The following is a 16,154-nucleotide window of genomic DNA, read 5'->3' on the forward strand; positions in this document are numbered from 1 at the left end:
ACCCGCCCGGTGGCTGAGGCCTCGGGGGTCCCCAGAGGAGGACCCCGCCACCGAGCGGCGCCCCGCCCTTCCCCACAGGCTAGCGCGTCCCAGGGTCGTCGCGTAACCGTCGGGAGACATTTTGAAAATGCTTTGAAACTCCACAGACGTCACGACGACGCTCAAGACCCTCCGGGGTGGGGGAGAGCGGCACGGGCGACGCCACGTTCGCGCATGCGCAGTCTTAAAGATGGGGGGGGACTCGGAGAGCTGGGGGGCGGGGCCGCTGCATGGATCTCGGGTTACGTCCAGCAGGATTGCAGAATGGCGAAATTAGAAGTAGGAGAGTATTGGAGCCCTTGGCAATCCCACCCTCAACCCCGCCCGTTTACAAACGCGAATTAAGGCCGAAAACTCACTTTTGAGTTAAACCAAAAACCCAAACGTTCAAACATAGACAAATACCTATCTTACTAAGAATTCCAATGCAGAGATTCTTGAGTCAAACTTGAAATAGCATTATGCTACTTATATTCTTCTGGAATTTGAATTTCATACCTTGTAATAGAACACCGACTTGTTTCTAAATCTGTGAAGTGCGCATAGAATTACTGCCATTTCTCTGCGATCAACTTCGAATTTCAGAGCTTGATCTACATTTTGTAGAACGGAGGCAAGTCCCTGGGTGAGATTTATGCACATGCCTTTGTTCTGTTCTAGAAGCGGCACTCTCTACCATTTGGGTTGGTCACTTGGATTTTGAATTTTAACTCTGAAAATATATATCATATAAATACATATATATTTAAATACCTTCTCACTTGACAAGATTTTAATAATTCAGATATTCTATAACAGCTTGCTATAGAAACTTTTGAGTTGAATGATATCCTGCAATTTTTTTCATCTTATTGAAAATAAACAGGCTATGGACATTTGAGAGCGCATCAGACTGAGATTTGGCCATTCTTAATGTCTTTGTCACAGCTTAAGAGAACATTCTGTTGCCATCCTTCTCTGAGCCAGAAAGCATTACGTGTTTAATACTTATAAAGTCTGTATTTCTCACTGGTGGTAAGTGAATCCAAATAACACTTTTGATTAAAGGACTCAAAGCTAATACAGGCTATTCAATTGATCATCTTTATTCAATTTTAAGCATTTTTGTTAATATGGACACATGACTCTTTTTCATACATCCAATGTGTCTTAATGCACTACAGTGCCACCACCGCCCGGCTTACAGTAATAATTATCTTTTATTGCTCAAACTGCCCAAATTTGGCCCGTGGATTTGACCTTGTTGTTTTTGTGTGGCATTGTCCCTTTGAATTATTTCTTGTCCTCCTAACCTTAAGTTGGATTAGGCTCACAGTGGCTTGTGGAATCCATTCCTCAAGTGTGCCCTGGCAAAACAGAGTTGGAAATCATGACTGTAGAGGTACTTCGCACATGAGGTTCATTTTCTTCCCTCTGTTCCTCTTCCACTTCGAGACAAAAACTGGAAAACATACTCTTTTCTTTTAATAGACAAGTGTTGCTATTGCTTTTTCTAATTCAGTCTTAGCAGCACGGTTCCCAGTTAAATCGTCTTATTGTGTTTTCTTCCCATTCTTAGTCATAGCATCGTGAGTCAAGAAAATATAACATAGTTACTGATTTTTTATCTTAGAAATTACAAATGAATTTCAAAGTTTTTTTTTTTTTGCAGTTAACTTGTCCTTACACTGTAAGTCATCAGAAATATGTAGTCAAGTTATTTTCTTACATAGTAACTTATATTGTAAGGGCTCGATGGCATATAGAATGCATAATTACAGTAAAGTTTGGTAGTGTGTGATTATATTGAGAGAAGCACACCATACATTTAAAGAAAAATTTAAAAATTAAAAAAGAGGAAAACATTTAAAATATTGTTTTCAGCTCTGGGGGTGTTGTTGGTGAACTAGATGGCAGAGTTCTTGGATGGTAATGATTTTTCATGGTTTGGGGCCAGACATGGAGAGGAAGCCTGCTGCAAGTCTGAGGTCAGTGTGAGTTATACAGTGAGTTCAGATCCGGGGTGATAGTTAAACTCTGTCTCAAAATAAACAGCAAACAAAGAGCAAACTAAAATAAGATAGTGAATCCTGGAGGATGGTCAAAAACTGTCCTTAGAGTATACTTCATGAGCTGGAGGGAGCTGAAAATAGAGCCTGTTTGTCTTGTTCTCAGCCTTCTGCTTAACCAAGTCATATGGAAGAAACTTCTCATCTACTACTGTGTGTAGAATCCAAAAATATTTCCTATGATTTGCTAAGCAAATTTTTAATCTTTGCTTTATCACCAATCCTGGCGTATACTACACGTCAGAGAGAAATGTAGTAAATCCACTTTGTTTGGCATAGGCAGACACAGCAGGGCTAACATGTAAAGTTAGAGCACCAGATGCTAATGGCAGGAAAGAATTAAAGTCTCAGATCAACAATCTGCAATTCAGCACAAGAACCTAGACAAGGCAGTAGACCAAGCCCGGAGGAGCATACAGAAGGAAATAATAGAAAGAGAAAGTCAACTGGGAAGATCTATAGAGCAGAGATAGCTTTTCAAAAGTTTGGCAAATCAAACCAATCTCTATCAAGGCTGACATGCGAAACAGAAGACACCCATTCCCAACCATACTGGTTAGAATAACAATGGCCCCTCTGGAAGTGCAGCTCTTAACTACTGAGCCATCACTCTCGTCCCTGCTTTCAAAAATACATTAGAAAGTTGTGTGCTATTTTGATTGTGTTCTGAGAAATGAAGCTTGCCTGGAGATTAGGGGGTAGAGCTAGCCAGAGTTAACCAGAGACGTGGGGGCGGGGGTGGTGCACGCCTTTAATCTCAGTACTTGGGAGGCAGAGACAGAAGTGATAAGGTAGGGTGTGGACAGGAGCCCTTTGGACAGAGGCATGAGAGAGGAAGGAAGCAACTAGTTTCTGCTCCAGGTTCTTTGATCTCCCAGGTTTTGCCCCTTTATCTGAATTGTGGTTTTTATTGATTAAGATTAAGATTAATTAGATTCACGCTTCAGAAAGCAGAATAGGGGCTAGTTGGGGAAAAAGTGGCTCAGTGGGAGTGGGAACAAGGAAAGGTAATGTGGGCTGAACGTTTCCAAATCATATGTATTTATGAAATTTGAAAGATACAAATAAAAAGAAAAACACTTTAAAAATGTTTAATGATGCTTTAAGGCTATGAAATAAATTTCCTTATGACAGTGGAATAAGGAGTAAAACAGAAGTGTATGTGTAAATATACATAAGCATATGTTTATAGCCATATGAGTTCATGGAGATATGTATGTCAGTTACAGTGCTCACGTCTGTCACTGGTCATATGGCCACAGCTGGCTATGTCTAACTACAAACGTCCATTACTCATTCTGGATCTTTCTGCCTTCAGCAAGCACTGGTTGGGCTCTCATCTAGTGAAGGACCTGACACTTCAGACCTAAATGGTCTGGGCCATTAAAGGTCCTACTTGGGGAGGGATATCATTTTCTAGCAAGCATAACCATAGGGCATAATAATAGCAGAAGCTGTAAGAGATTTCCTATACGGCAGGTATTTTCTTTTTTACCAACACTGTGGAGGAGTTGAACTTTCCTTTGGTAACCAGGGTCAGCCTCCCTTGTAACAGGGGAACAAACATCCCAAACATTCTAGAAGCAGATAAAGTCTTCTGGAGAACCTTGCCCAACCCTTCGGAGTGCTGTTCTCTCACTGGGACTAGAAAAGAGTCTTCAAAAGACAGCCCTTCCTTCTGTCAGTCCAGCTGATTCAGGATGGTGGGAACATGCTGTGACCCATGGAATTCACGAGCATGAGACTTTATCAAGTTTATTTTGCTGTGAACTCAGTTCTTTGCTCGAAAGCAATACTATGCAAGACACTACGGCAGAGGACAAAACATTTTGCAGTCTGTAGATAGCAATTTTGGCACAGCATTAAATGCAGGGAAGAAAACCTATATTCGAAACAAGAATCTGTACTGGCAGGAATAAAACACCATCCCATCCTGTGTGGTAGTAGACCCACGTAAGCAACCTGCCATTAGGTAGCCGACTTCATTCCCCTGCGGGAAAGAGGCCATATAAGGCATTCAACATTAGTCTCTACCGCACCGTAGTCAGGATTGCCTTGCAGAATATAGTTCATGCTACAAGTCCATACATAATCTTCATCCTTGCCACGTGGCACTGCTGAGCATTGATTGAATCCATGGAACAGCTACCTAGCACGCACAAATGGCTCGTCCATCCCTGCGCTTATTAAAACATTTTTTTTTTTTTTTTTTTTTTTTTTTGCTGAGGTTACCCCCGGGAATCATTCCCCCCGGGATGCCAACACTTTCATGCTCACACCTCACTGTTCTGAGTTCTGCCAGCAGGAGGGCTTCTCTCCACCTTTCTGTAGGAATGGCTCAGAAAGGGCTGGGTTCCGTTGCTATCCAGTCCAAACACAGTGTCAGAGCACTGCACAGGAACACCTGTAGCCAGACTTTTCTTTCCTCTTCCTCAGCTTCTGATCACAAGAACCACCCAAGAGGCATCAGCGCAGGCTGGGAGAGAGAAGGGAAAGTAGCAGAAACAGGGACCTGTGGACACTGTGGTTTCTTCTTCATGTGACTTACTTTTAGAGTTTCAGGACGTGTTCGGGACCAATGGCCTGCCCACACATTTCATTTGATGGTAGCATATAACTGTGCGAGCGTGTCCAATGTTATATATTAGTTAATCAGGTAACACCCAGCCCATGACGGGCAGCTCAGGTCTCACAGTAATGTGCTGGCTTACGGTGCTGATTTCATAATGAGGTCCAGGTTGTTAGCCATAGTATTTCAGATGATCGGTTATAAAGCTGGGTGCTGGGTGCATATATTACTTCCAGATAAAGAGATACATTTATACATTATTATTTGATTTATTTCTTTTCTTCTGCTTCCTCCTCCTCTTCTTTCTTTGATTATTCAAGACATATTTTTTTCTGTGTAACAGCCTTGGTCATCCTGGAACTCTCTGTAGATCAAGCTGGCCTCGAACTCAGAGATGCACCTGCCTCTGCCTCCTGAGTACTGGGATTAAAGGCGTGCACCACCACTGCCTGGCTATATTCCTTAACGAATATGATTGGTCTGCTCGTAACTGATGATCTGTGTTATGGTCCTCAGCATATTTGAATATTTAAACTTGTAGATATCTGCAGGTTATTGACTATTTTGCCATGCAAGACCTATAAAGTAAACTGCTTTCCTTTTAAGTGTTTCTTAAATAAACTCTACATAAAACATAAATACATATCTTTTAAAGATGTTTAAACTATTTATTTCATGAATTATGTTTTGGGGGCCTTGAATCTCTTGTGACTTCAACATTCAGGAATGTGGAACTCAAGACTGTTTGTTCCCCACAAATCTATCAGTGTGGTAAGTTTCTAAATCAAGACCATCTAGATCCCTCTGAACTAGATCACAGCACTGGACTGGAGAGCTGACAGCTTTGAGAGATGAGGGGGCACAGTGAAGGCAATTGTTGGCCTAGCCAACTAAAAGCAAAGTCATTTTCAGTATTTTTTTTCTTAGTGGGTATTGGAAATTTTTTTTTCTTTCAAAATTAGAAATTGCACATCAATCCCCAGGAAGTAATATACCCAAATCTGCCCAGCAGCTGTGACTATGGCCGTGGCCTGGTTAAGACATAGCCTGCCGCCAGTCTCCCAAATTCACTTATCTTTTGTAGTAGTCATGCAGATGAGTTAAACGAGATGCAGGAAGAACTACACTCCCACGGTGTTAGAGTCTTGGGATGGTGGTTAAGTCCTCCGTGACACCTTCAGGAACTCACTTTCTCCAATCCCAACTTTCCTGGGGGGAAGTCAATCTAGCCGCTCACACTTACTGGTACTGTCCCCACAAGAACAGTCCCCATTCCACAGGTTGAGGGACAAAAGTGGGGATCATTCCAGAACTGAAGAAACAGTGACCAAATCGGTTCAGGAACCCTGTGGGCACACTGAGAATTGATCTGAGCTAAAATGCCAGTGTTTGCTTCCAGCAGGCTCTACATGGCTGGGCCGGTAACACAGTGGGTTCGTGGAATTACTGTCACATTAGAGCCAGAATTCTTGTAGTTTCTGAAAGCTTTGGTGACTTTGTCCGAATGTGTGTACTCATTCTCATAAAAATCTGATACCTTAGGGAACTGGAGGAAAGGTTAACAATATATACTTTTGGACATATCCTTCCTTAAGGGGACATATTCTTCCCTTCATTCCAGCTATTATTAATCTGTAGATTGACTTAAGTCTGGGTATTGATTAAGTAACCATGCCTCTGTTTTTGACTCAAGTTTCAATCAATTGATTTAGAAATATGAAGTTATATAAATATTAAGGGTTTAGTAGGCTTCCTATATTAGCTAATTTTTGGTGGTTGTGTCTGAAATACCACAGACTGGATAATAGTTTAATCAGCCAACAGTTATATAGGCTTGGAGGATCAAGGTGGGGAAACTCATCTAATGAGAATGTTCTTGCTGGTGGGTGCTCTTAGCAGAATTGCAAGGTGATTCAGGAATTCTACACAAGGGAGTACAGACGGGATGAGTCAATCAGGACTTAGTAACAGATCCACTCTGAAGTACCTCATTAATTCACGGATGCGTGATTTGATGGATACATTCATGAGGGGCGAACTCACAGGACCCGAGGCAAAAACAGACAGAATCCTAATAATCTGACATGAAGCAAAATTCAAGATACATCAGTTAAGTAAAAAAGTAAAGCATAGGAAATGTTTCCTGTTAAAAATGACCAGAGATGAGAAACTATGCTTATGAAAGAAAAATAGAGTTTTAAGAAAGACTAGGCCAGAAATCAACAAGATTGCTTATTAAAACCAATGAGTAAAATGTATGAGGGTGTGAAGAGAGGTATTTATTTGCTGTGCTTTAAAAATATACATTATAGCCGGGCGGTGGTGGAGCACGCCTGTAATCCCAGCACTTGAGAGGCAGAGGCAGGCGGATTTCTATGAGTTCAAGGCCAGCCTGGTCTACAAGAGCTAGTGCCAGGACAGGCTCCAAAGCTACAGAGAAACCCTGTCTCGAAAAACAAAAACTCTATCTATCTATCTATCTATCTATCTATCTATCTATCTATCTATATTATACATTTTAGAATCATAATATTTAAAATGCTCAAAAATATCAACAAGAACAAGGAATGAGCAGAAACAGGATACAGAAACAGAAACAAATGAATCCACCTGTTTCAAACACAGCACACCTATACTGAAAGAGGTGACACTGAGCGTGGAATTGTGACTCCATTTCTATCAGGTAAAGAACAGAAGGACTATAAATATTATGTTATTATAAATATGTATTGGCTCTGATGCTATTTTACATATATTTCATAACTAGTAGTTACGTAAACTCAAGATGAAAGCTAAGTTGCTCACTCGTGGAGGAGGGAATTAGCTTGTGGCCAGGAGAAAGGTTAGATGAAATCTTAGTTATTGTTGGATTGAAATCTTAGAATTTGTAAACAAGAATGAGCCTATGGAAATGCATAAATACATTCTGTGCTGGCTAATTTTATGTCAACTTGACAGAGGCCAGAGTCATCTGAGAGAAGGGAACGCAGTTAAAAATCTGTCACCATAAGATTGGGTGTAGGCAAGCCTGCAGAACATTTTCTTAATTCGTAATTGATGGGGAAGGGCCAAGCACACTGTGGGTAGTGCCATCCCTGGGCTGGTGGTCCTGGGTTCTGTAAGAAAGCAGGCTGAGCAAGCAAGACATGATGAGCAAGCCAGCAAGCAGTTTCCCTTCATGGCCTCTGCATCAGCTCCTGCCCTGTTTGAGTTCCTGTCCTGACTTCCTTCAGTGATGAACAGTGATGTGGACGTGTAAGCCACATAAACCCTTTCCTCTCCAATTTGCTTTGGTCATGGTGTTTTGTCACAGCCATAGAAACCCAAACTAAGACAAATATAAGCATAGTTTTGCATATATTATTAAGAAAAAGAAAAAAAATCTCTTGTGAACATAGACACAAAAGTTCCTAACACAATACTAAGAAATCAAATCCAGCATGCATACATATAAAAGAGAATAATACCCCATTACAAAGTTGTGTTCATCCTCAGAATTTAAGGTCAGTTAAATACTCAAAAATCAATGAATATATCTCAGCAATCAAAAGCACTGGCTGTCTCGAAAAACCAAAAAAAAAAAAAAATAATTAAATAAATAAAAATAAAATAAAAAATAAAATAAAAAGCACTGGCTGCTCTTACAAATGATCCAGGCACCCACATGGCAGCTAGCAACTGTCTGTAACTTTGGTACCAGGGAATGCAGCACCTTCTCTGGACTCTGAGGACACCAGGCATGCATGTAGAACACAGACATACAGGTAGGCAAAATATCAATTTATATAAACACATAAATTAGCTAATTTAAAAATGGATCATAAACATCCATTGAAAACATCATACTATGAACTTCTAGAGAAAATTTAAGAAAAAATATGCATACCTTTAAGTTTAGTGACAAGATTTTAGATTCTACTGCAAAAACACCATTCAAGAAAGAAAAAAAAACATGTAAATAGACTTGACGAACTAAGAACACAAGTCACAGACTGAGAAAATATATGCAGATCACATAACTGACCATGCTTGTAATATTAAAGAACTCTTAAAACTCAACAATAAAAATAATCTAATAAATATATTTTTTTCTAAATAGGTAAAAGACCCAAAGGAAAAATTTTCTCAAATTTTGTACAGTTGGCAAATAAATATCTGAGATGGTCCTGGGCATCATTTGTGATTAGAAATGCCAAGGAGAATGGCAGAGCTAAAGGCCTCACACTCCACTGCATCTGACCCCACAAAGACGGGGAGCAGCGAGGACTCTCCAGACAATCCGGAGCAACAAAAGGAACAGCGCTTTGGGAGCGAGACGCAGGGAGTCTGTGATCAAAGGAATCACGAAAGCAGACACAGTCCTAAAACCTCATCATAACCCAGATCTTCGCTGCCTAGATTGACCGCACAGAGAATAACAAAAATGGAACAATAAAAAGCTCTGTGTAGATTGTAACTTCGCGCGTTTTGTACCTTAGTTACACCCTAAAACTAGGGAAACGCCTAAGACCTAAGGATTCCATAGAGTTCTCAGACGCAGGGGTTATAAACCACGGTGAATAAAATTTACTTTCCGAGTTTCAGACAGTCTCTGGAGTAATTAAAACTGAGATGAAATTCAGTCTTCCATGAAAAACCAGACAACAGAGTTTGAAGGAAAACCGGCTGGTTAGGTGAGCAGAGGAAATCTCAGAAAAGGGACACCCAGATTCTTTGCATATACTTGGTCCAAATTTCTGGCAGATTCCTGGCATACTCCTGTGTTGGGCAGACTCCAAGCTGCCATAGGTAGGCTAAAGGAACCTCTGTTTGAGCGCAGCCCGCCACCAAGGGATCAGGCTAAAGCAAACAATACCGCTCCTCAACACTCCTTAGAACAGCGGTTCTCAAACTTCCTAACACTGCGACCCTTTAATACAGCACCTCATGTTGTGGTGACCCCAACCATAAAATTATTTTGTTGCTACTTCATAACCATAGTTAGCAAAAGGGATCTAAAAGTGGTGCACAAGGGATGAACAACTTAATTTCAGTAGAGAAAAAGAAATCATTATCAGATATGAAGGTTCAGGAACTCAAAAACACTCTACTGGAACAAAACAGTCTGCAGGCTGGGGATGCAGTTGAGCAGGAGAGCTTGCCTAGCACGCAAGTGACCCTGTTTGCAGCAGAATATGCAGATGTGCAAAGAAACCGAAATATTACCCTAAATACTCATTGAGAGTTACACAAAAGCCTTAAATGGTAAGCCATGCTTGTGAAACTCCAGGGCTGTGCATGTGTACAGGGAATAGGAGGTGAGGAGGGAAATTTGGCTGTGCTGTAGGCAGTGTCTACACTGGTGCCTCAGTCATTTTCACCTGCGAATAAAGGGAAAATCAGGCATGGTGAATGATCAACCAGGGGGAAGGGGTTGGAAGTCATGGATGGATGAAAACTGACACAGGGACACCGACATTCAGAAGGGCAAATAGGATGGCTAACAACTCTAAACCTCACAAAAACAGGGCCAGAGAAAGGGAGAACTAATCCTTAAGTCAATAATAAATATAAGAACAACAACAACAAAAAAAACCAAACAGAACCTAGGTGGAAAGGAGCTGAGTTAACCTATTAAACACCAACGAAGGCCAGCAATATGTGAATGACAGAAACAAAACCAGGTTCCTCCCCATCTCTCCCTTCCTCTCCTTCCCTTCTTCCTTTCCCACAGGTCACTTTCTCTCCCCCATTTCAGGTTTTTTTTTTAAATTGAAAATAGATTTTTTGTAGCAAGAATTCTAATTGGACTAGATGTAGTATGAGTTCTAGTTGTTCTTAATAATAAAAACCTGGAGTCAGCTATCAGGGGCGAAAGCTGAAAGGTCAGAAAAGCAGAGCAGCCAACCATTAGAGAGCTCTTACCTCTACCAATGCTCAGACCAAAGGGGCTATTCTGTCAGACTGAATCCTGATCTCCTGTCTCCTCCTGCCTTATATTCCTCTCTCTGCCCAGCCATATCACGTCCCATCAGAGACCCAATTGTTCATATACTCAGGAATTCCATAAAAAACATCTGGCAGACCTCTGCCAGATGTGTAGCTGGTAAAAATCTTTTCACATTCTGTAGGCTACCACTCTGTCTAAATGATGGTGTCTTTTGCCATGCAGAAGTGTTACAGTTTCTGGAAGAACCTTAAAACCAACTTTATGAAGATGATAGAGGTTCTCAAAGAGGAAATGAATAACCCATTAAAGAAAGCCAAGAAAAAACAAAGATTTGAAGGAAATGAATAAAGCTGTTTGAGAATTAGAATTGGAAATAGAAGCAATAAAGAAAACACAAACGAGGGAATTCTGGAAATGGAAAATCTAGGTAAGTGAAAAGGAACTACAGATAAAATCATCACTAACAGAATTCAAGAGATAGAAGAAAGAATCTCAGGCACTAAAGACACAATAAAGAAATATATGGTCAAAAATGTTATATCTAAAAATTTCCTGATGCAATACCTCCAGGAAATCTGGGACACAGTGAAAAGACCAAACCTAAGAATAATAGGAATAGAAAAAGGAGAAGAACTCCAGCTCAAAGGCCCAGAAAATATTTTTAGCAAAATCATAAAAGAAAAATTTCCTAACCTAAAGAAGGACATGTGTATAAAGGCACAAGAAGCTTACAGAACACCAAATAGATTGGAGAAATAGAAAGTCCCTATGCCACATAATAACCAAAACACTAAACGTACAGAATAAAGGAAGAATATTTAGAATTGCAAAGTAAAAAGGCCAAGTAACATGTAAAGGCAGACCAATCAGAATTATACCCGACTTCTCGATGGAACACTACAAGCCAGAAGGGCCTGGACAAATGTTCTGTAGATTCTAGGAGACCATGGATGCAAGCCCAGACTTATATACCCAGTAAAACTTTCTATCACCATGGATGAAGAAAACCAGAGGTTCCATGATAAAGTTAATCAACAGCTATCCACAAATCCAGCCCCACAGAAGGTACTAGAAGGAAAACTCCAACCCGAGGAGGTTAACTATACCCACTTGTACAGCCACCATGGAAATCAATATGGAGGTTCCTCAGAAAATTGGGAATCAATCTATCTCAAGACACAGCTATACCATGTAGCATGAATTCTAATTGGTCTTTTTTTTTTTTTTTTTTTTTTTTTGGTTTTTCGAGACAGGGTCTCTCTGTATAGCTTCGGAGCCTGTCCTGGAGCTAGCTCTTGTAGACCAGGCTGGCCTTGAACTCACAGAGGTCCGCCTGCCTCTGCCCCCGTGTGCTGGGATTAAAGGCATGCTCCAATGCTGCCTGGTTCTAATTGGTCTTAATAGTAAATCTCAAAGTTAGATATTAGGGGGTGAAAAGTGAAAGACCAGAGAAGCAGGGCAGCCAGCCACTACAGTTCTTACCTCAATTGAATCCTCTAACCGAATGGACAGCAGTCTGTATCCACCTGCCTTATACTCCTTCTTCACCTCCCTAGTGCTGAGGTCAAAGGTGTGAGCCACAATTGCCTGCCTCTGTGTTAGCTAGTGGCTAGCTCCCCCTCTGATCTTCAGGCATGCTTCAGGCATGTGTTAGAGCACAAAAAAATATCACCAAAATACCACTTTCAGGCATATACCCAAAGGATACTCAATCATTCCACAAGGACACTTGTTCAACCATGTTCACTGACGCTCTATTCATAATAGCCAGAAACTGGAAAGAACTTAGATGTCCCTCAACTGAAGATTGGATAAAAAGGACATGGTAGATTTTTACAAATACAATGAAGTATTACTCAGCTGTTAAAAAACAACGACATGAGCCGGGCGGTGGTGGCGCACGCCTTTAATCCCAGCACTCGGGAGGCAGAGGCAGGCGGATCTCTGTGAGTTCGAGACCAGCCTGGTCTACAAGAGCTGGTTCCAGGACAGGCTCCAAAACCGCAGAGAAACCTTGTCTCGAAAAACAAAAAACAAAAACAAAAAACAAACAAAAAAAACCCAATGACATGATAAAATTTGCAAATGGATGGAACTAGAAAAAAAAATCATCCTGAGTGAGTTAACCCAGACCCAGAAAGACAAAAATGGTATGTACTAACTTCTAAGCCATTAAGTAAAGGATAATCATGCTACAATCCACAGACCCAGGGAGGCTAAATATCAAGGAGGTGGGAGAGAGAGAGAGAGAGAGAGAGAGAGAGAGAGAGAGAGAGAGAGAATATACTGGGAGAGATGCCTGGAATTGGGAAGTATCTGAATCTGGGTGATGTGCAGTGGGAACTCCCAGAATCTCCAAGAGTGAAGACTCCTAGTAATGGGGGATACTGAGTACAAACTGGCCATCTTCTATAACTAGGCAAGGCTCGTAGCCATGGGAGCCAACGACAAAACCTTCGACCTACTATCTGTCCTGCTTGCAAGACATGTCAGGGCAATGGTGGTGCAGAGCTTGTGGGAGAGGCCAACCAATGAGAGGTCCAACTTGAGACCCACACCAAGAGAGTGAATCCATAGCTGACACTGTGTGGATGGCCAGAAATCATAGGTAGAACAGCCCAGAGACCAGGATAGTGTCAAATAGAACTGGGTTAAAAAAAAAGTCAATGAAATGATTCCTAACGAGATTCTGCTATACTCATACATCAGTGCCTAGCCCAATTATCACCAAAGAGGCGTTATCCAACAACTGATGGGAGCAGATGCAGAGATCCACAGCTAAACACTAGACAGAACCAGAGAAACCCACAGAAGGGGGATAGGAAGGGTTGTAGGAGCCAGAGGAGTCAAGGACACCAGGAGAACATGGACCACAGAATCAACTAAGCAGGGGCCATAGGGGCTCACAGAGACTGAAGTGAGAATCACAGACCCTTTATGGGTCTGATCTAGGTCCTTATGTTTGTATAGCTTGGTGTTCTTGTAGGACTCCAAACAGTGGAAGGGGGACTGTCTCTGACTCTTTTGCCTGCACTTGGGACCCGTTTCCTCCTACTGGGTCACCTTGTTCGGCCTCGATATGAGGGTTTGTGCCTTGTCTTATTGTAATTTGCTATGGTTGATATTCTTGGGAGGCCTGTGTTGTGGAATATTACTTTAACTATGTAAAGATGTGTTACATTTGTTTATGTTGTGGAATATCACTTTAATTAGGTAAAAATGTGTTACATTTGTTTATATTTCATTTGTTTAACAATGTAAAGATGTGTTGCCTTGCCTGTCTAAGGCACCTGGTTGTTATATATTTGAAAAAAAGCTTCCTGGCTAATAGCTAGTCAGTGGAGGGAAAAGCAGGACTGGCGAGCAGAGGGAATAAATAGGAAGAGAGAATGAGAGAAAAGAGAGGGAGATGCCTGGGGCTAGCTAACCAGGCAGCGGCCAGCCAGCCAGACACGGATTGGGACCTACAGAATGAAAGGAAGGTGAAAAGTCCCAAGGCAAAATGTAGATGAAGAGAGATAGGTTAGTTGGAGCTACAAGAGCTAGTGGGACAAGCATAAGATAAGGTCGAGCATTCATAATTGATAAGAAGTCTCTGTGTCTTGATTTGGGAGCTGGTTGGTGGCCCCAAAGAAAGCCTTCTATATATAGGCTGATGGACAGAGGGATAGGGAACCCAGTGCCACATGCTGACCTACTCAGCCAATAAATGACCAGAGCTGGAGATGGAATACACAGAAGCGGGAACCACAAACTTGGTCAGCCGTTGATGCCAGCACTGCTGTCTGTTCTTCTAGAAGAAATTAAAGTTCTATCTGCATCTTACACTTGATATAAAAACAAATACATTTAAATATACAAGTGGGGACAAAAGTTATGACAAATCTGTGAGGCTAGGCAGACACAGGTGATTTTCCAACTGAGAAATTCTTTCCCCGGACTGTGTCCCACATAACAATGCCTGGAACTCTAGAGTCATGGGAATACAAATAAAAATCTGGATTTAATTGGAATGTAAAGCCTTAGGGGCTGGAGGGATGGCTCAGTGGTTAATAGCACTTGATATTCTTCCAGGGGATCTGGGTTCAAATGATCCCCAACAACAATCCAGTTTCAAGGGATCTGGCACCCTCTTCTGGTGTCTGAAGGCACTGCAGGCATGTGTTGCACAGACATATGTGCTGGCAAAACACCCATACACATAAAATAAAATAAATAAATATTAAAGAAAAAAGAAAGTTCAAAGCTTTAAAAGTTGTTTCTCTGCTATCTTTTCATGCCAAAAGCATAAAATAATATTGCTTGAAAATTCAGAATGCAGATGACCAATTTCTCTATCTAAAGAAAAATTTTATGAATATATTAGGAGCAAATATGAAAATGAGCAAAGGGTACATAAGCAGGTCACAGAAGCCATCAAAAATAAAAGCTGATGTTTAAATTCAATAGTAAATTCCAAAAAACGAGAATCAATGTAATAACCAAAATACCTCTTTGATCTCATTAAACTGGCAAAAGCTAACAGGAAGCAACGAAGTGCGGACATCAAGCAAACACAATCCGTGCATTCCTGGGCAGCTTTTTCTTGAACAGTCTATTTGAGGCAGGAAGATCCACCCTAAATGAGGGCGATAGCTCCTGGTGGCAGCTCAGGTAAAAAGACGTTGAAGAAGTGAACCCCATGAGGGGGTCAACGGACAATCTGCAGTGCTCTGCTATGCTGGCTGGGTGTTGAGCAGGCTAGACGTACTGTTTCACTTTCATCTCTGTGCCGGATGTCTTGGGAACCCCATCATAACTAGGGAACATCTGTATTCGGAGACACGTCCACTCCTCATGATGTAACACAAGGACAGGGGTTGTTTCGTCTGCTGTTTTTCCAGAATTTGGAGTGTCCGGTGCACCTTAGGTGATTAACAGATGTTTGTATTATAGTCTTTGGCAGGCTCTCCCCACTACAGCTGTGCTGACGGCCATCGAGCTCCCAGAATCTGCTTGTCTCCATCTACCATTGTTGGGGTTACAGTCGCATGCAGTTATGTCTGTTTTTTTTTTAATATTTATTTGTTATGTATACTATATTCTATCTGTGTGTATGCCTGCAGGCCAGAAGAGGGCACCAGACCCCATTACAGATGGTTTTGAGCCACCATGTGGTTGCTGGGAATTGAACTCAGGACCTTTGGAAGAGCAGGCAATGCTCTTAACCACTGAGCCATCTCTCCAGCCCCATGTCTGTTTTTTTTTTTTTTTTTTTTTTTTTTTTTTTTTTTTTTATGTGGGCGCTAGGACTGGAACTCACCTCCACCAGCTTAGACAGCACATTTACCGACTCGGCTATCACCTCAGCCCCCTTGAGTATAGGATTGTAATGAATGACCCACTTGCCTGCTTTCAAAAATGTCTGGCTCACAGACACTTTGACTTACATATTTATAATACACATTGGTATTCATCCCGAGCACAGCTCCACTGAGAAAGCAAGGCTAGGCTGTTCACAGGTTTAAAAAAATTGCTTCTTAAGAGAAAATCATTTTCGCCAGTAGCCTACGATCAGTACAAACAAGAA

Source organism: Microtus oregoni, unplaced genomic scaffold (assembly GCF_018167655.1).
Source record: "Microtus oregoni isolate MIOR12 unplaced genomic scaffold, Mior012 000008F_ref0000371, whole genome shotgun sequence".
In the NCBI taxonomy this organism is placed as follows: Eukaryota; Metazoa; Chordata; class Mammalia; order Rodentia; family Cricetidae; genus Microtus; species Microtus oregoni.